The sequence below is a fragment of the Lissotriton helveticus genome, chromosome 1_1 (genome assembly GCF_964261635.1).
Source record: "Lissotriton helveticus chromosome 1_1, aLisHel1.1, whole genome shotgun sequence".
Classification (NCBI taxonomy): Eukaryota; Metazoa; Chordata; class Amphibia; order Caudata; family Salamandridae; genus Lissotriton; species Lissotriton helveticus.
This window is the reverse complement of record NC_136057.1, coordinates 1,297,324,512-1,297,344,581: the sequence shown is the minus strand read 5'-3', so window position 1 is coordinate 1,297,344,581 and position 20,070 is coordinate 1,297,324,512. Positions and strand designations below refer to the sequence as shown.

At 47.4% G+C, this 20,070-nt stretch overlaps 1 protein-coding gene and 1 long non-coding RNA gene across 2 annotated transcripts in view; one reads left to right on the top strand and one right to left on the bottom strand.

The window, feature by feature from the left end:
* The window catches only part of ATP13A1 (ATPase 13A1), a 419,252-nt gene that overhangs the window by 57,920 nt on the left and 341,262 nt on the right, over positions 1-20,070 (bottom strand). The gene's annotated exons all lie outside the window — the stretch shown is intronic.
* The window catches only part of LOC144822989 (uncharacterized), a 71,628-nt gene that overhangs the window by 35,549 nt on the left and 16,009 nt on the right, over positions 1-20,070 (top strand). The window lies entirely within an intron of this gene.

Genomic DNA, 20,070 nt, shown 5'->3' with positions numbered 1-20,070 from the left:
TTGGCCCATATATATTACATATTGAGATTCAGAAAGATTACACGCGCACTTTTGGGCACTGCAAATTAGTATTTATAAATTGTAAGTGTACTATACAAGTTCATATGATTAACACCAGGCAGGCGCGTTCAAGATATTCAGATTACACAGGTGCCTCCTGTTATGCACAGTATGTAGTATACAGATTCTTGGTGTAAAAGTGCCTCACAAATGGGTCACAGAGGTCACATTGATATTACATACTGCACAGCTCTTTCCGCTCCAATACATTTACATACACATTACAATGGAGCCTTGGAAATCACTCCTAACGTACATTACATTCTTGACATATCTACTGATTCAATCAATAACATCACATTTTGAAACAAACAGAAGTCTTTAAAATCCCCATCACCGCTATGCCCTCTGCCCCTTCAGCCCGCCTTGGATCCCCAAACACGACTTCTTACCGTTGGGCAGCAGGTTTATGAGCACGCCTGAGCCCGGGATGCTGCACGCCTCCTACAGGGTCTGACGTAGCCCTCTACGGCGGAGCACGGGGTGCAAGCTGCTCTTCTTGGGTGTATGGACAGCTTGGGTGCACTCAGTCTTCAGAGGGAGCGCATGGTGCTACGGTGGGGGACGGGGTGTCTGCAGGTGGGAAAAGAAGCCGGGCGCAGAATCCTTCCAGAGGAAACGTGGGGGTGCAGTCTCAGGAGCCCTGCAGAAGCCCGCTATACAAGGTAACACGAGACGGCAGCCTCTCTGGGCTCCCTGCATGCAGTTTCTCAAAGCGCACACTAGCAAAGTCCCTCAGACCAGCACGCCGTCGTTGCTCTCGTGGTATCCGGGCATGCATTCAGTAGCTGCTGGTGTCAGAAAAAGCCCGACATGCCACCTCTCCAGGAGCCCGCTATCAGAGGGAGTCGGGGTGCTACGTCCCTCTGCAGAGATGTCAGAAGGCGGTCTCTCTAGAAATCCCACAACCACAGGGAGCCTGGGAGTGGGTTATCGTGTGTGCACCAAGCAAGGAGGAGAAGGGGTTAAGGAGTGGGTGATACGGAGCCGGGCTGCTGACTCCCGTGCTGGAGGTGTAACTCGGAGCTGGAATACGGCTGTGTGTGGATTATTGGAGCACAAGGAGGAGGGAGGGACGGAGAGGGGGTGAGCGAGAGCCACTGCAGCAGCCAGAGAGGACACTGACAGCAAGGAGCGCAGTCAGCACCAGCATTCTTACGGGGATCAGAATGTGAGGAAAAAAGTGCACACCGACTAATGAAGGAGTGCGTGTACTGCTGCCGGTATAAGATCCAATCCCAGTGAGCGGGGCCAAAAGGAGACAAGGCGACAACAAGGAGGGACTAAGAGGCCTCCTTTTCCATCGTGAGCCTGCATTTTGCATGGAGAATGACGGCAGCCAATGAAGAAGATGGGCGGGGCTTCAACTCCGCCTCCGAAAGCTTCGGAATCTGTATCGATTCCAAGAAGCCCTCGTAGGAAGAGAGCAGCGCATCACATCTGGCCGAGACCTAAAAAGGGGACAAGTCTGTTGTCCATGTGCGAGCTCTCTAAGGACTACCTCCTCTGCAAACAGTGAAATTAATATAAGATACAGCCACACTTGTGTGAAGTAACTGGAAGACTGAAGAAAGATTTTAGTTGTCACATTTATCGTCATTATATTTCTAGTCCTAACAATCTTTTTTGTATGCACTCGTAAGGCAATTGTTTGTCGGCCTGCTACTATTTTGGTTACTTTTTTTGTCATATATGTGTATAGTTATGTCAATTTTTATGTACACCTCAGGTACAAGTCCCGAGAGTGAAGATTATTATGCTTGTCTACAAGTAAGAATAAAGCATAGTCTGTGAAAATAGAAAAAACACCAGTGATTAATTTGAACATTAACTGTGTAAATTACTCAATATAAAATCTGTTTCCACAGTATACCACATTTCTGTTTACAGCACCACAGAACATTAGTTATAGGCATCTGTCGCTATGTTTTGTGTTTGGATATCTTAATGGAACCTCATTCCCCTAGGATATTCGGGAAGAAACTTCAAGCTGAGCGATTGCTTTGCATGAGTTGTTAGGATCACTTTGCCTTTCCAACTCCCTTGAAGTTGGCCCCACTGATCCTTCAGTATTGCAGAGGTATAATTTTTAGGTGTGCATTCAGAACTAGGAAGATGCAAGATTTCATTGATCCTAGCACAGAGGATAGCTGCCTCACTGTTGGATGGACTGTTCTCTTCAGAATCCAACATTTCTGAAGGATAGACAATGGTCTCTCTTCCGACAGATACATTTCTGTGTACTATATCCAAAACTGTTCCCAGGTAATGTAGGAATGGTACAGCGATGGAGATGGATTTTTCATGATTTATATGCAATTCCAATCGATTGAGGGTGATGCCAACAATCTTCTAATGTAAGTAGATAGGTTAATAAGGAGATACATTGATCAGGCACTTGTCTAAATCTGGGTGCATGAATATTTTAAATTTCCTGCGAAAAGGATTGGAAGCAGATTTGAGGCCAAAAGGAAGGCCTTTGTATTGGTAATGGTTGCTTTCTACCATGAACTTCTGGAATTTGCAATATTTTTGGCTATTGAAATCTGTAAACAGGCATCTTGCAGATCTATTGAGCATAGCCAATCCCCTTGATGAAGTTGAGGGTAGATCTGGTGCAGAGCCAGCATAAAAAAAAATTAATTGCAAATACACTTATTTGCTTTCTAAAGATATAGAATTTGTCTGAACTAGTTTCCTTGGTAAGTTCTTCTTCATGAGAAAGTAAAAGGAGTTCAGTCCTTTTTTATTGTGAGCAGTTAAGACCTTTTCCAAAGCGTGTTTGAATGGAGACTTCTTGCTGTAAATGCTCCCGATGAAATAGGTAAGACTTTTTTGGAAGTATTAGTGGTGCTGGACACTTGAATTTGAATTCTGCACAATATTCATAACCCATTTTACGCTAGTTATATATTTCCACTCTTCCAGATAAGATGTTATGCTTCTCCTACCAAATGAGCAATGGAAGAGGGAGAGAGAGGGAACTCACTGTTTGCCACAGGTATTGGGTTTAGTGGCTGTGGCAGGTTGCAGTTGACCTCCTCTGCCTCTTGACTAATGTTTCTGTTGCTGCAGTTGTAGCTGCACTTGAGGCCAGTGAGGGATATACATGGAAGTATCGGTGGTCTGTAGGAATGTCTTCTATATTCCTTCCTCTTCTCCAATCTTATCACCCGCATAGTGTCATGCACTGTCTTTGTGTGAGACATCTTGTCATCAGCATGAGATCCCAAGAGCTCCCTATCCGGTGCTGGGCTTCAGGTTTGTCCCATGAGTCAGAGCCAGGATGAGAGACAAAGCCAAACAATGGCATTATCCATGAGCCACTAAGATCGATATATCTGCTGCAGCACAGATAACTTGATTGCATACCATCATGCCCTCATTGACAATTACTTTGAAAACATTGTGCGGCTCTGGAAAGGTCCTCCATAAACTGTTGTGGTGAGTCCAAGAGTAAACGGTCTCGTCAAAGGGCAGAGGGACTCGCTGACTTCGAGGTGACAGCGGAAGTACCTCCTACTTTTCTACCTATCGAATCCTGTTTCTTACTATCCTCATCAGGCGGAACTATAGAAGAAGGGGCTGTGGTATGAATCTTCCAAGCAGCTGATGGCATCATGGAGTCAAGTATAGGACTCGCATGGAGGAATAAGGGATCCTGGTCAGGAGGCCTGTACTTCTTTAAAAGGTGAGCTGGAGCTACCTTGACAGAGGCAGATTCAGCAACAGATTCATGGCCGCTCTGGGATACCCGTTATCAGAGATAGCAATGGTCTTGAGACAGGCTATTGGTGCAATGTCTCAATATGACAGATGTGGAGGCTGTGGTAGTCAGAAGATGAATACTTCATTTATTTACACCTTCTATAAAGACATCTTAAAAAATGTTTGTCACATACAGGAGCTATCCTCGGTGGAGAAAAGTTGCATGTGTCACCTGTTAAGATCTCAATGACCATCATCGGGATGGATAATCCAGTATTAGTGAAGGAGACTGTCTAGGTGACCTTGAGCGAGGACTGAGACCTCAACTTTGACATAGACCTATGGCGAGGTCTGATTTGCAGTGGTCTGTGGAGCTAGAGAAGGCATGGCTGGTTGGATTTCCTATGGAATTACCGTTTGTGGCGGAGGAGGAGCCTTAGGAGGTTGTGGTGGTGTCTGATTGTGGAGATAGCAAATATTGTATGATGATTGGAGAAGCCGGTCTAAATGGAGAGAAAATAAATCAGTCCATTTGTAGAGCGCTGCTCGTCACCTAAGAGTGTGTCCAGGTGCTGGAAAGGCCCAAACAGTTCAGCCGAACAACCAGGTTGAACATCTTGCAGAAATCTGGTAGAGTAGCAGAGGTGCGGAGGATCAAGGGGAGGTCGTTCCATGCCCTGGCTCCAAGATAGGAGAAGGAGTGTCGGCTTGCCCTGCTCCGGCAAATGCAGGAGTTACAGGGGAGCGCGAGGAAGGAGTGGAGGTGTCTGGTTGGTTTGTGGTGGGGGTTGATGTAGGCTGGTCTGGAGTTGTGCAGGGCCTTGAATGCGTGGGTGAGCAACTTGAACTGGCATCTCTTCTGAACTGGGAGCCAATAAAGCTCTCCCAGATGTAGGGCGATATGTGATTGTCGGGGGAGATTGAGGAGAGCCTGGCTGTGGCGTTCTGGACAGTTTAGAGACTTTGAAGAAGGTGGTTTAAGATTCCTGTGTAGAGAGCGTTCCTGTAGTCCAGACGGTTGGTGATCAGGGCCTGGGTGCGCATACTTCTGGAGTTTTGAGGAAGCCACTTAAAAATATAGCGTACCATGCGCAGGATGCTGAAGCATGAGGTTGATACAGTGTTGACCCGAAATGTCATGCAGAGTTAAATGTCCAGGGTGATGCAGCGGTGTCTGGCATGGTTAGTCGGGGTTGGAGTGGTGCCTAGTTCTATAGGACCCCAGGAGGCGTCCTAGGGAGAGTTTTTGCTGCCGATATTCAGAACTTCGGTCTTGTTCGTGTTGCGCTTCAGGCAATTTGCATCTCATCCAATTTGCAATGCTGGTCATGCATTGGTGGAAGTTAGTCCTGGTGGTAGCGGACTCTTGGGAGAGGACGAGTTGCAAAGTCGTGAGCGTAGATTATATTGAGTCAGTGGAACTTGACCACGCTGGCCAGTGGTGTCATGTAGGTGTTGAAGAGGGTGGGGCTGAGTGATGAGCCTTGAGGGACTTCACAAATCTCTTTGGGTGTGGAGGAGAATGGCGGAAGGCGAACCAGTTAAGTTCTGCTGCTGAGGAAGAAGCTGATCCATCTGAAGGTGGTTCCTTGGATACTGATGTTGTGAAGTCTGGCGATGGCGACAAGTGAGAGGTGGGAGATTGTGTCTAAGGCAGCAAAGAGGTTCAGGAGAATTAGAGCCAATGTCTCTCCCTGGTCAAGGACGGCCCTGGCATCATCAGTGGCTGTGATCAAGGCTGTTTCGGGGCTGTGGTTGCTATAGAAGCCGGATTGGGAGCTGTCCAGGAGGTGGTTTTGTTCCAGGTAGGTTGTGAGTTGCTGGCCTTTTCGGCGACTTTGGCTGGGAAAGGTAGCAGGGTCTGTAGCTGTGGAGTATGCTGGGGGCTGCTGATGTGTTATTGTAGGTCTCGCTGAGCCAGCGCATGCGCTGCGACACATTTAGTGTGAGGCTTCGGAAAATGCTACACCCTTTTGCTTGTGGCGGCCTAGAGCTTGCTGTTACACACACAAGCTCGCGCTCCTTGCTCCGCCTCTCCGTCTTGCACTTTAATGTTCCTCCCCTCCCCCACCCCAGAGCGCGTCTCAGGGCTGCGCGTCTTTTCGGTGCTTGTTTTGGCTTACCGCACGCCACCTTTCCGCTCTTTTCCCTTTACTTCATTTCTATTCCCTTCCTTCACTCCTCCTTTACCACATCTCCATCATCTTCTTTCAACTCCTGTCCCATCCTTCACCTCCTGCGTCTTCTCTCGTATTTCTTTCCTTCGTCTAGTCCTCTTTCACTCACCTCTCTTCCCTTACCTTGCTTAGGCTCCACCCGCCACCTCGTTCACTCAGCATGCAGCCTCGGATGGTCCATGGCGCGAGCCTCCCTCGCAGGGTCAGAGCTCCAGGTGAAGGAATTTGTGAGCAGTGCGTTGCTCAGAATACCAATGCGATGCTGCGTTCTCGGTCCAGAGGTCAGCATGATGGGGAAGGTCTTGCCCGGAGAAAACTGACAGAATTATGTGTGGAAAGAGTCATCAAATGAGCCTGATTTTGACAAATGATTCTAGCATGGAACGCAACAAAAAGGCTCAACTAGACCGTCTTGACATCAATGTCCAGATTGATGATTCCTATTTGGTAGAAACTGGTGACCGGCAGAAACGGTGGCAATGTTGCATGTGTGAGAATGAATATGCTACTTACCAGTATGCATCTGTTCTTGGCATGTAGGGCTGCTAACATTCATATTTTTTGCATTAGATCGCCGCCTAGTGTTGGGTCCGGATGATCGCACATTGTTGTCCTGGAAGAGTCTTCGAAGTATCCTGAGATAGGTGGCTCCTCCCCTGGACTACAGTGCGCATGGGCATCGGCTCCATCCCCAGATTGTTTTTAGCCATTGTGGCAGAGATGGAGTGTAAAGTGTAAAGGATGTCCATGCTAATGATTGAATGCAAGAGTATGTCTGCAGCTGCGACAGGCACCGGGGAGGAGGGTGGGCGATATGAATGTTAGCAGCCCTACATGCCAAGAACAGATGCATACTGGTAAGTAGCATATTCAGTTCGAGGCATGTGGGCTGCTAAATTCATATCTTTTGCAAAGAATATATAGCAGTCCCTCCATTAGCGGCGGTTGCCCGTGCCAGCTGCAGAAACCTGAAAAAGTGTTTTTAGAACAGCCTGCCCAACAGCTGCCTGCTGTTTGGAATGCACATCAACACAGTAGTGTTTTGTAAAGGTATGTGGTGTAACCCACGTGGCTGCTCTACAAATGTCCTCTAAAGGAATGTTCCCCAGGAAAGCCATGGATGCCCCCAACTTGCGTGTGGAGTGCGCCCTTGGGGGTATTGTTAAGGTGCGTTTAGCCTTTTGATAGCAGATCTGGATGCACTTAATCCATCTGGCTATTCCTGCTTTGGAAATAGGGTTGCCCTTGTGCTGTGGCGAGAAGGCAACAAAAAGTTGTTTTGTTTTCCTAAAGTGTTGTGTCCTGTCAATATAGTACATCAACGCCCTCCTAACATCTAAAGTATGAAGCATTCTTTCCGCCACCATTTGTGGGTTTTGGAAGAATGCAGGCAAGTCAATAGTTTGGTTGAGATGAAACTGTGACACCACCTTCGGAAGGAATTTGGGGTTAGTACGTAGTACCACCCTATTTGGATGAATCTGAATGAATGGCTCTTGGATTGTGAGCGCTTGCAGCTCACTGACACGTCTCAGTGACGTAATAGCAATAAGGAAAGCTACTTTCCACGTTAGGAACTGGAGTTCACACGAGTGTAGTGGCTCAAAAAGTGGTCCCATCAGCCTGGTGAGGACCACATTGAGGTTCCACACCGGAGCTGGCGGTGTTCTTGGGGGAATGACTCGTTTCAGACCTTCAAGGAAGGCCTTAATGGCAGGCACTCTGAAGACAGAGAGATGCTGCCTGTTCTGAAGATAAGCTGCTATGGCGGATAGATGTATCCGAATGGAAGTGTACGCTAGATTGCACTTGTAAAGATGTAACAGATAGCAAATGATGTTAGGGATAGATGCATCTAGCGGGTTGATGTTATTGGCCGTACAGTAAATGACAAAACGCTTCCATTTTGCAGCATAGCATGCTCTGGTAGTCGGCTTTCTTGCCTCCTTGATGATGTCCATGCATGCTGGAGGTAGGTGAAGGTAGCCAAACTCTAGGACTTCAGGAGCCAGATCGCCAGGTTGAGCTGTTGCGGATCTGGATGCTGAATGTCTCCATGGTTCTGCGTCAAAAGCCTGGGCGTGAGGCGCAGCCTTTGATGCGGCACCACCGAGAGTTCTAGAAACGTGGTGTACCATGCTTGGCGTGCCCACGTTGGAGCAACTAGGATGAGTGTCATCGAGTGCTGCCGTAGTTTTCTTGCCACCAGCGGTATCAGAGGGGCTGGTGGAAAAGCGTACGCAAATCTGCCTGACCAGTTCATCCATATCGCATTCCCCTGCGACTGTGGGTGAGGGAACCTGGCGGCAAAGTGTTGGCATTTTGCGTTTTCGTTTGTGGCAAACAGGTCTATCTCCGGATGACCCCACTGCTGGAAGTACGGGCGGAGTACTGATGGGTGTAACTCCCACTCGTGCATTTGATGGCTGTATCTGCTGAGCAGATCCGCCATCTGATTGTCCTTGCCCGGGAGGTGTTCTGCCATGAGGAAAATGTTCCTCTGAATGGCCCACTTCCACATGCTCTGAGCCAGATGAGACAGCTGTGGCGAGTGGGTGCCCCCCTGCTTTTGAATGTAGTACATCGCGGTCATGTTGTCCGTCCGGACTAACACTACCTTGTTGCACAGATGTACATTGAAGGACTTGAGCACCATGAAGATTGCCATCAGTTCCAGATAGTTGATGTGCATCGTCTGTTGCTGCGTCGTCCATAGTCCCTGCACTGTGTAAGTGAGCAGATGAGCTCCCCATCCCTGGAGAGATGCGTCCGTTGTCAGGATAATCTGTGGCACTGGCTCCTGGAACAGTCGGCCCTTGCAAAGGTTGTGTGGATTCCACCAATGCAGAGAGTCGTACGCCCGACTGGTAACCAACACTAGGTCTGTCAATTGTCCCTGAGCCTGTGTCCACTGATTTGCTAAGCACTCCTGGAGCGGACGCATATGTAAACGTGCGTGAGGGACTATGAAGATGCAGGAGGCCATCATGCCAATCAACTGCATGAAAACTCTCGCTGGAAGCGAGTGTTGTGGTCTGAACTTTTGGATTAGAGACTGCATGCTGTCTATCCTGACTTGGTTTGGCTGAGCCATGGCCGTCAGGGTATTGATCGTCGCACCCAGAAACTGCCGGACATGTGCCGGCTGAAGATGCGACTTTGGGTAGTTCAACGAGAAGCCCAGATTGTGAAGGAGGTGAATGGTAGTCGACATGTCCGCGGCGCACTGTTGTTCCGACTTGGCTTGAACGAGCCAGTCGTCTAGGTAGGGGTAGACATGGATGTTCTGCCTCCTGAGGTGCGCCGCTACTGTCGCCAGACACTTGGTGAACACTCTTGGGGCTGTGGTCACTCCGAAGGGCAGGACTTTGAACTGATAATGCTTGCCTTGGATAGTGAACCCGAGGTATTTTCTGTGGGACGGGTGTAGTGGTATGTGGAAATAAGCATCCTTGAGGTCTAAGGTTGCCAAGAAGTCCCCTTGGTTTAACAAGGGAAGAATCTGTTGCAGTGTAAGCATATGGAAATGTTCTGACAGTATATACAGGTTGAGGGGACGCAGATCCAGAATGGGTCTGAGAGATCCGTCCTTCTTTGGAATAAGGAAGTACAGGGAATATACCCCTGTGCCTTCCTCCTCCACTGGCACGAGCTCGATTGCGCCTTTTTGCAGCATCACCACTACTTCTTGCTGCAATAAGTGCAAGTGCTCTGCGGACATAGGCCGTTGCCTTGGTGGAATGTTGGGTGGAATGGACTTTAACTCTAGACAATAACCGTACTGGACAAGTTGTCGTACCCACCTGTCTGTGGTGATGTTTGTCCAGACTGGCAGGAACTGCTGGAGTCCCCCCCGTGACAGGTGTTAAATGGTCGGGGGGCAGTGACAGAGAGTCACTGTTTGTTTGGGGCAGAGGAACGGGAATTGTTGTTTCCTCTGCCACGTCCTCTGGTGCTGTTTCCTCGATAACCCCCTTTATTCTGCTTGGGGTACGAGGACTGTGCTCCACCTCTAGAGAACTGTGATTGTTGACCCATCTGTCCTCTGGTGACTCCACGTGCACCTGAGCGACGAAAAGTGCTGCCCCGGAACTGTTGTGATTGTAGGGCCCCCATAGACTTAGCTGTTTCGTTGTCTTTCTTAATCTTTGAGGGTGGTGTCAACATCAGGACCAAACAGTCTATCAGGATTGACGGGCTGATTGAGTATGGTTGTTTGAATGTCTGGTTTAAACCCTGATATGCGGAGCCACGCTTGTCGTCTCAGCATGACGCTAGTGTTAATAGCCCTAGCTGCTGTGTCTGCGGCATCAAGTGCACACTTTATGGCTGCGTTGGAGATTAGTTTGCCCTCCTCTATAAGCAGTTTGGTACCCTCTTGAAACTGCGGAGGCAGGTGTTGTAAAACTTGCTCTAGGGTGTCGTAATGCACCCTATCATAACGTGCCAATAGCGCCTGTGTATTCGCAATACGCCAGAAATTGGCAGCCTGCGCAGCTACCCTTTTGCCCCCTGCCTCCAGCACTTTAGACTCCTTGTCCGGGGGAGGAGCTTCACCCGTCGTCTGGGAGTTTGCCCTTTTGCGGGCATTTGCGACCACAAGGGAGTCAAGTGGCAACTGTCCCCGAATGTATGCAGGGTCCGCAGGTGCTGGTCTGTATTTCTTCTCGATGCGTGGATTGACCACCCTCGCCCTGGTAGGCTCTTTAAAGATGTCCGCAGCATGCTTAAGGACACCTTTGAGCATAGGCAGTGTCTTTACTGTCCTTTCAGAGACTGAAAAAGTGTCAAATAGAAAGTCTTCCTCCACTGGGTCAGCATGCATGTCCACATCATGATTAGCAGCTGCCCGTTCAATGAGTGCATGAAAACCTGCAGAGTCTTCTGTTGGGGATGCACGTGCACTGAAAGGCTGTGGGTCCTGCCCCACATTCTGGGTGCCTTGGTCACCTATGTCGTCATAGGAATCTTGCTGTGCATCGGGTTCATTGATGGGGAAAGTGTATTGGTCATCTTCTCCATATTCCTCTCCCTCAGAGTGTTCGGGGGAAGGTGTTGGGCTCCTTCTAGGAGGAGGCTGGATAGGTTCCATCAGGGCTGAAGCGTCCTGTGCAAGCCTTTTCTTCTTCAGTGGGATAACATAGGAGTCCACTGGTTGTGAAGTGATCTTTCTTTTGTAAAGGGTCAATTTGCCCGTGTCTGCGTCGATAAAACGCTCAGAATCTTCTCCTGAGTCGAGTAGGCGACCCGAAACTGCTGCAGACGTTGATGATTCCGATGTCTTTGGCGCCGTTTTTGGCGTAAAGGCCTTTGGTGCCTCCTTTGGCGGCAGAAGGAAGAGAAGTTTACCAGCAGGCTTTGCCGGCATGTCCATCGGCTTCTGGTGCGACGGCGTCGGAGCCGACGTCGCAGAGGCCTTCTCCCGAATTCTCTGGAGTGAGGAGACGATGAGGGACGCGTCACTCACAGCGGCACTTGGCGCCGACGAGGAGGCCTTCACCTTGTCTTCGGATCCGACGTCTTGTGGGCCCTTCGGAGTCTTAGACGTCGATGCTGCAGCCGTAGACACAGAGTCCTTGGACCGATGGGTTGAGCCTCCGGCCTTCGACCCATGTGATTTTGCAGGCTCCGTCTCCACCACGCGCCCGACTAACGACGTCCCAGTCGGTACCGGAGTCTTGTCGCTGGCTTTGGCGGACTTTGATGGCGTCGTACCGGTCGACCCGTGCCGGACGCCCTTCTTAGAGGACGCCTCCTCTGCCGACGACTTTGACACTGTCGAATCGACAGTTTTCTTCGACTTCTGTGGACCGGAGGCCGACGGAGTCGATGAGGCAGCAGGTTTTGGTGTTTTTGGTGGAACGGCCGCCATCTTAGGTACGCTCGAATCCGTTAGTTTCGGTTTCGTTTTCGGGTCGGCCATTTTAGGTGTAGTCGATACCGTTGGTTTCAGTTTCGGTTTCGATACGGGCTGCGCAGCAAGTATGTCCGTGGCCGGGCCTGAAGGCGGGGCCGTGGCTTGCGGTACGGGGTCTTGGGTAAGGCCGAGTGGCGATCCCGTGACCCGAGCCTGATCCGCATAACCTTCGGGGCATAGCTCATCCCCTGAGCTATCTTCCGCGGCCCCATAAACTTCTTCGACGTCCCCTACCTCGTCGACGTATTCAAGGCCTTGACCCACGACTCCGTCGTCGTCTTCCGGATCCGCCTCGACCTCCGTCGCGGGCGGTGAGATTTGAAGATGATGGCTTAGGCCCTCTTCTTCTTGGTCGCCGAAGATGTTCTCGGGATCCGGGGCCGCTTGTCTGGCCTCAAGGCGCACAGCGCGCCGAAGCTTGAGTGTCTTCTTTGAACTGAATCTGGAGCAGGACATGCAGGTGTCCTCGTTATTGTCTGGCGAAAGGCATTTGTTACAGACCGGGTGCACGTCGATATGTGGGTATTTGGACCCACAGAGGGGACAGTATTTAAACGGGCTCCGCTCCATGCTGAAAAGTTGCGGTCGTGTTGCGATGAGAAGGCCTCGATGTCCGAAGAGTGATACGACTCCGTAGAAACCGACTCAAAGAGACGGAAGAACTCGAGACCGTACGCAAACAATACCGACGTAATGAAAGTAAGGCCTTTTGGCCGTAAAAAAGCTAGTTTTCTCGGTTCCGACAGAGAGACGTCGAGACCGCATCCGAACCCAATGGCGGAAAAAAACAATCTGGGGATGGAGCCGATGCCCATGCGCACTGTAGTCCAGGGGAGGAGCCACCTATCTCAGGATACTTCGCAGACTCTTCCAGGACAACAATGTGCGATCATCCGGACCCAACACTAGGCGGCGATCTAATGCAAAAGATATGAATTTAGCAGCCCACATGCCTCGAACATCTTATTTATTTATTTTTAAATCCTACACCTCAAAGTCCAACTTGATGACACACATCCTTGGCCACAGTGGCATCAAACCCCACTCCTGCCCCCATTACAACAAACTCTTCAAACAGCCAAGTCACCTGCAGACATCTTAACTCACCAAGGCACATAACCACACAAGTGCGAAGTGTGTGGGAAGGCGTTCACTCAGACGTGCCACTTGAAGAAGCATATGCTACTACACACTGATGTGAAGCCATACAGCTGCCACTTCTGTGGCCGTGGCTTCACCTACCCCAGTGAACTGAAAGCTCATGAAGTGAAACACGAGAACGGGTGCTTGTGTGTGTCTGTCTCTGTCTGTCTGTCTCTGTCTGTCTGTCTGTCTGTCTGTCTGTCTGTCTGTCTGTGTGTGTGTGTGTGTGTGTGTGTGTGTGTGTGTGTGTGTGTGTGTGGAGTGTGGTCTGGACTTTACCACACTCACGCAGCTGAAGCGTCACATATCCTCACACCAGGGTCCCACATTTAACGAGTGCCTAGAATGTAACAAAACATTCCACTACCGCAGCCAGCTGCAAAAATCACATGTTGAAGCATCAGAATGTTCGGCCATTTGTCTGCAATGAGTGTGGCATGAAATTCAGATCCACCACCTAAAGCAGCACTTGCTCGCGCACAAGGTAGGGTTGTTCCACTCACCTTGAAAACCCACTTGCACTTTAATCTGGGATATTTAAAATAACACTTCGTGGAGTGGGGGCTAATGCATTCTGGGTATCGAAAGAGGGTGGATTGTAGACGTTGTCCTAATCTGGGATGCTATGTTTTTAGATCCAGATAATGCATCTAAAGTTAATATTTTTTTGGGATATTTCACTAAACCAAAATGGGTCTCATGCACTGTTCCAAAGAGGGATGGGACATTAGCTTTGTCTCCAAATATATTCGTCTAAATGTGCAGAAAAGTACATTTAACCAATGTAAAGCTGATATTTTTAGTTGGCCTACACTCAAGTGGAATCTCCATGGTGTTTGAGGCGTCCGGGCTAAGGTGTGCACATGGCATTGCCACCACCATGTGTCTGCAGCAAGGTCAGTGCGTGGGCAGGTAAACTCCACTGTTGTCTCTCATATCTATTAGTTCATTTAGATAGGGTTATTTTTATACTCGATTTGTGTTATATAGAAAGTTGTGGTTTTTTTTTTTTAGTTGCATCATCCCATAAAAAAACAGACTAAACTTCGGCTAGTCATGCTGACCAGATCCTAGTCAGAAAGTTGCAATTTGGATTGATATTAGACAAAAAATAGTTACAAAATTAATGGAAACTCCAGAAAGGTATTTGTTTCCATAAAAATCCCTCTTTCAATGACATGACTGAAGCTGTAGATTCCACATTTTTTAGGTCGAGCCTAGACAGCGCATGTGCTGTCCGCAAGACATGCATCTGTTCTGTGGGCTTTTGGCATAACCATGGATTGACATTTGTTGTTTTCTGTGGCATTCTGAAATGTTTGCTTTTTAGTGAACTTTCACGTTTAATTGTCCCTCCTTTGTGTGGCTCATTCCCTCCCATGGCGACTTCACTAAGCGATCCTTCTGTTTGGCCATTACCCGTTCAGGTTCTTCCTGGTCAGCCATCACAACGTGTTCCAGATGGCTGACTACACAGGTCAGATGCACGGTTTAGGTAGATCGATATGCCTGCAGGTGGGCCCTGCACTAACTCATTATTGTTTCGGGATGCGTGTGTACGCACTTTGGAAACTTATTTAGTTATTTTCTAAAGCGCACGCGCTTCCCAAAGCATTTGAAAAAAAGATTTGTTTCTATTGCTGAAGTAGAGTGAGGACATGTTTATCTTCGGCAAGCATGTGTGCACTTTAGGAAAATAACCAAATAATCAAATAAGATTCCAAAGAGTGTGCACACACTCTTTCCGAAGCGTTAGAAAAAAGATTGGTTTTATAAAGATTATATAGTGTGTGCGTCTTTACATTTTTTTTTTGTTTTTTTTTTTAAAAACAAAAAACACTGCTTGTTTTACACTGGAGGGGCATGTTCCGTCAACAAAAGGCACCTCTCCATCTACATTGGAACTGCAGCACAGAGCTGCGCTATGACTAAATACTTATAAGGTCTCAAAAGCTAGACCGATTGTATTGTAGTCTTTTTGCTATGAATCGATTATTTTGTGTCACATTATTTATATTTGTTGTAGCACTGTTTTATTGATTGGGTGGGCCTCTAGGCGCTCTTATTGACTAAAATTACGTTTTCAGATTGTGGCTCCGTCTCCCTAGCATAGTTGATCTGTAAGAAATAGACTTGCAACTTTACTTGTATGTCTTACTTTTGGCAGCTTATGTTTGCTATGCTAAATCATACGTTACAAAGCTGTTCGTATATATTTGCACACCGGTTTTCTCTTTGGGGCAGTATGTTTTCTATAGATCAGGTGTTTGAAAGAACACAAACCATGCTTCATGTGCAGGTCACTCTGAATATTTGGAATGCGTGCACATTGAGGGAGTAAGCAAGCAACTTCTCTTTAATAAATCTGATCTGTTTTTCTGTTCTCCCCTACTTGAAAAAAATGCAAAAATATCACTAGTTTACAGAGCGTATTCACGGATATTGAAATTCTGTGATATATGCCATTGTAAATGGTCTTTTTCCGGGTGTAATGTGGACTTGTGACTGATTTGTGGCCTGTGTTGCACTACCACCTTTGACACTTGACTTAGCAATCGTATGGTCCTGGGCATTTCCTGTTATTTTCCCTTTGACATTCATTGTAAATGTGAGTAGTGTAAACATCATGTACCTGATCCTACTGGAACTAACCTCGTTGTACCTACCTCCCTACCGGTTATATCCCTTCTGTTGTCATGGTGACCCTCAATCTCCTCTGTTCTTTGTACATTATATCTGAGAGGTTCCTCCTACTCAAATACTTTTTTTTCATTCTAACGCACTGTGCTGCTTCAAGAAGCTATGTCAGCAATGAGGGAGACTTTCAAACAGACCTGATTTTTTTTCAGCAAGAGCAATAAGCATGTTGGGACTTCTTACTGTTATCTTCATAACTGCTTAATTTGATCAAATGGGGTCCACCAGTACTGATTTCTAGGGACCAGCTCTTATTTTTCCTCTCACAGACTGATCTTGAGCAGCAGAGAGACAAGCACTGGCATAGCCAATAGGGCTAGCTTTTTGGGACCTTATAAGTGTTTAGCCATGCAACAGTTGATATTGTTGCACCAAGGATATTGTGCTGCATAACTAAATACTTATAAGGTTCCAAAAGCGAGACGTATTGGCTATGCCAATGCTTTTTTTTTTTTTAAACAGGGAGTTGACATCTGAATGCTGCTGGTCTTCTGGAAGGGGGCTGTGGTCAGGTAGGCTTTGATTAGGGTGGTGAGTTCTTGGCAGACCCTGGTTATTCCAAGGTTGAAGATGTGGTAGAGGCGGTGAACCAGGATACCATTGTGGGTGTGGAGGAGGTGTGCTAGTTATTGAAGAAGTCAACGGGTCAGAGTTGAGGGGTGGGGAGGAGAGAGTTGCAGAAATGGCTGTACATATTGGTGATCTTGCTGTGAAAGTAGTTATTGAGACTGTTGCACATGTCCTGTGAGGGGGTGATGTTTTTGCGACAGGGGTGTTGGAGAATTCCTTTATGATGCTGAAGAGTTCTTTGCTGTTGTTAGAGCTGGTTTCGATGCGTGTTGCTGAGGCTTTCTTCTTTAAATCCCGTAGTAGTTAGTGGTAGTGGTCGAGTACAATTTCGAAGGTGCTTCTGTCGGTGGCGTCCCTGTTGGTTCGTCATTTCCTCTACAGTTGTTTGCAGATGCATTTGGCGTTCCTGAGGTCTTCGGTGTACCAGCTGTCTTGTTTTGTGGATCTCGTGTTTCTTGTTGCTAATAGGGGCGATGCTGTTGGCACAGTCTGTGAGCCAGTGGTTGAAGTTCCTGATGTGTTGCTCCAAGTTGTTGGAGCGATAGGGCTAGTTTGTAGCCAGGGCTTCTGTCCATTCGGGTTCGGAGATTCTGCTCCAGCTGCGATGTGGGGCACCGGGCAGCATGGGAGCGGAAGCTCGTATTGTGGTGATGTTAAAGTGAACAATGAAGTGGTCAGACCATGTGAGGTCTGTGGTGTGGCTGTACTTGATTCTATTGTTGAAGGTGAAGATGGGATTGTGTGGCCTGTCATGTGCCTTGGGTAGTGGACGAGTTGGGTGAGGCTGATGTTGTCCAGGCTGTAGAATAGGTGGGTGGAGTTAGAGTTAGTGGGGTCATCAAGGTGGAAGTTGAGGTAGTCCAGGAATATGTAGTCCCTGGAGTAAATTGCGAAGAAGTTGGCGATGGAGTTCCAGAAAGTGATTCGTGGTTGGTAGGCAAGGGTGTCCGATTGTTTTTCATTCGTCTGGAGTCTGAAGGTCAGCTGTTTCATGGCCGGAAAGCTCTGGAATTCTAAGGATCTGATTCTATGGGGAAGCTCTGTGCTTTCATTCTCGCAAGCCTCTCCACTGTTATTTTCTTCGGAGCAGAAAGGTGTTTCGAAGCAAACAGTCTCCTCCTTGATGACAAGCAAGAAGGTAAAGTTCCTCTTTTCGATGTCAATGTGCTCCACGTCGAATGAGGACGTTGTGTCTCACCTTATCGTCGTTTTGGATCACCCCTTTTGTGAGTCCTCAGAGGGTCAGAGAGGCACTAGGAGAAGGAGCAGCCTCTCTCTCAACCCTCAGATGTCTCCCCAGGCAGGGAATCTTGTATTTACGCCCTTCCTCTTGGCCATGCAGGCTAATCAAGTTTCAAGTTTTTCAGGCTAATCTTCTCATGCTCTCTCATGGTGCGCAGAGACAACATTCTCTTGGAAGAATCACCATAGGGAAAACAAAGGATACACATCCTGTTTGGTTCTGTTAGCATTTTTTTGCCACATTCTGGGCACTTCACAAAAAGGGATGGCACTTTGCAGGGAAAGAAAATTATTACTTGACCGAAAATACTCAGCAAATACTCCCTGCCCTTGGAGACATTTAGTGTAGAACTATCAAAGCAGTTTTGAAGTGAATTTGAGAAAAAAGCCATAAAAGGCAGAGCTTTGCGCTCTAGGGTCCTGTTAGCAGGAGCCAGAAAAAATAAAAAGAACTGAGTCAAATGCCACCTAGAGGGCATGATAGGACACTGGAAATCAAAGTTCCCCTAAAGGTGCAGAGTTCTAATGTATCTGTCACATTGCTGCAGCCTATATCGTTCAATTTTGCAAACCTTCACTTTAAAAGAGAATAAAAAGGGTTTATGAAAGAGGTTTTGAAAATATCACTTCATATATTTAGTGACTTTTAAAGGCTGTATCGTTTTTTCCTTTCATCTTTTGAGGTAAATTAGAGGAATTTGCAATATAGCCTGTCTTAAGGCTGCAAAAAAAATACGTTGTTGAAAAATGTAATCCTGGTCTTTCCAAAATAAGGTGAAGATACTCCACAAAATGTGACTTTGGAAGAAGTGCTCCGGGGACCCTGCACGTGGACAGGACTATTTAGTGAATATGATCATCCACTGAGATCCTTTGAGAGAGAGAAACACTTTACAAGCTGCTCATCATAAAAGCACCTTCAGTATACATTGCCTCTATGTGGAAAATGCAACACTTTAAAAGGATAATTACTGGATACAGTTCGACTTGTGAACTAAGGAAAGATCTAAAATCTTATTTTAATTAAGTACATATCCCAGGGGGCTGCACCAAATGCCACGGGAGTATGCTCACCACACTACTCGAATATCATAAGGGAGTTGCTTTGAGGGTCTAACAAGAATAAAACGTGATCAAAAACTCTCTATCACCTGTCAAGTCCCCAGGGGTTATAAAAGGTCTCCTGTCTTCGTCAGCCATCGCACGGAGTTGCTTGGGGCTCTGATAACAGCATCAAGATTCACCAATATGCTGATAATACACAACTCTACTCCAAAGTCTCCTCTGCTTAAGACACCCAACGCCTCAAACACTGCTTGCACATCAATCACTCCTCTATGTCCAGTGCCGAGATGGCTTCAACCCCCAACTTTCACCAATGCCAAGTCACTCGGATTTACCCTGAAGACCATAGTGCACTTTGCCCAAAAAAACAGAGACCAGTACTAGTTCTTTCTTCTAAAGAAGGAGAAAATGTTCTTCCTGGAAAGAACTCCTGAACTGCTGTTCAAGCCCTTGCACTCTTGCTTCTGGATGGTCGTAATGCTCTACTCCTCGGCCTCCGAGACCCCACACTTGCACCCCTTATGGTCATCCTACACGCCGCAGCACATCTCATCCAGGGCTTTAAGAAATATGATCACATCTCCTGAATCGGGATGGCATTACAATGGCTCCCCTTGCCAGCCACAAACCTCCTCAAAACCAACTGCATTATTTACAAAACCATCACGACCAGCACCCTGGCCCCCTTTTTTGCGTAAATAAGTTTAAAGTCGCTGCTAGTTCTCTGCACATCCACATTCAGGGCACAATCAGACTGCAAATTAAGAAGACTAAAAAAACAAGGCAGAAGAACTCCTGAACTGCTGTTCAAGCCCTTGCACTCTTGCTTCTGGATGGTGGTAATGCTCTACTCCTCGGCCTCCGAGACCCCACACTTGCACCCCTTATGGTCACCCTACACGCCGCAGCACATCTCATCCAGGGCTTTAAGAAATATGATCACATCTCCTGAATCTGGATGGCATTACATTGGCTCCCCTTGCCAGCCACAAACCTCCTCAAAACCAACTGGATTATTTACAAAACCATCACGACAAGCACCCTTTTTCGTGTAAATAAGTTTAAAGTCGCTGCTAGTTCTCTGCACATCCACATTCAGGGAACAATCAGACTGCAAATTAAGAAGACTAAAAAAACAAGGCAGAAGGCCCTTTCCCTCCACACACCATGGAACAACATCCCCATATCCAACAGCACCGCCAAAATGCATTAACCATGCACAACCCAGCTTCCTCCATTACTTCTTGTCTTTCTGACCATGTACTGCTCTGCTGCTTTTTGGGAAGTTTTGTGCTACAGACACTGTATACCTGCAAACATATGCAAATGTAAAGGGTTTCCCCTGCTAACAATTAGTTCCTAAGGAAGGGATCATGAAAATAAACAATTCTTAGGCAACTACTATTTTATATGCATATGCATATGCAATATACATATGATATGCAATGTTTTGATGAAATTTCTTCAAGTCATTTATTCATTTTTAAACAC